Here is a 1,071-nt window from a genome sequence, read left to right as displayed (position 1 = left end):
AGAGGTGCCACGGGCTTGTCCCCGCTGCGGCCACTGGCACTGCCAGTGGGCTGGGGCTGAGCCGTGGGACGTGCTGGGGCCAGCAGCCATCCCAGCCTGGAAGCCCAGCCCCAGGCGGGTGAAGCGGGCATGGAGGGGAGCAGGGAACGCCAAAATCCTTCCGGAGGGTACTTGGGGGAGCCGTAAGAAAGCGTTCTCACACGCAGACAGCTACAAAAGGCAGCGGCCGATCGTCTTCTGCTAAAGCACGTCATTTGGAGGCAGCAACGGGGGCAGTGGTGGGGCTGAGGCACCAACAAGCATTAATTAATCTGCCAGCACAGGCTCTCGCCCGGCTCTGCCCTGGCCTGAAATCCAGTTTTCTCTCTGAAATGCTTTTTATTGACTGTAGATGTCTGTGCATTTGGCTCCCTCCGGTCCCTCATAATCCCATTGCATGCAGATGGATGTGGGATGCGAAGCAGATGGAGAATTTTACTCCAAGGGCAGTGCCCGCTCCGTGGTCCCCCGGGGCTTTTCACTGAGTTGTGCCACATAAATTGCAGTAAATATACCTGGCCTGGGCGGTAGGGGGGTCCCATTTACTGGCAGCTTGGGGGGTAGGGGGGTCCCCCTTTACTGGCAGCCTGTGCTTGCCAAAGAGGTTGCCAGGCTGGAGGAGCTGCATCCCACGTTGCCGTCTGGATTGGGCCGTGCTGTCCTGGGAGCGATGCTCATCTGGCTCAACACCAGTCCCAGGCGGGGTGTCTGTGCTTTGCTCTCATTTCCCTGCCCCCATTTAGCATCCCCACCCCTTATTGATCCTCCCATCCCTCCCCCCCAGCATCCCCCACCTTTCCTGGGGTGGGGGGCGCTCCTCACTCCTCCCCTCCCAAAGCAGCGATTCCAAACCCATGCAGCTTCCAGCCTGGAAAAAAAAAATAAAAATCTGGATTTAAAACCCAATTTATTCTCTGCTCAAATTCAGAAGAGCTCATCACAATGCTGGCTCCCTTGCCAGCAGAATAACTGGGAGCGGGGCAGGGGGGGAGATCCTGGGCATGGGGCATCCCAGCGGCAAGCAGAGCTGCC

At 58.5% G+C, this 1,071-nt stretch overlaps 1 protein-coding gene across 1 annotated transcript in view; it reads left to right on the top strand.

Annotated features, from left to right (window-relative positions):
- FRMD5 (FERM domain containing 5) overlaps nt 1-1,071 on the top strand; it is a 16,760-nt gene that overhangs the window by 6,802 nt on the left and 8,887 nt on the right. The window lies entirely within an intron of this gene.

Source organism: Egretta garzetta, unplaced genomic scaffold (genome assembly GCF_000687185.1).
Source record: "Egretta garzetta isolate BGI_Z169 unplaced genomic scaffold, ASM68718v1 scaffold862, whole genome shotgun sequence".
NCBI lineage: Eukaryota > Metazoa > Chordata > Aves > Pelecaniformes > Ardeidae > Egretta > Egretta garzetta.
This window is presented reverse-complemented; position numbering and strand designations above follow the sequence as displayed.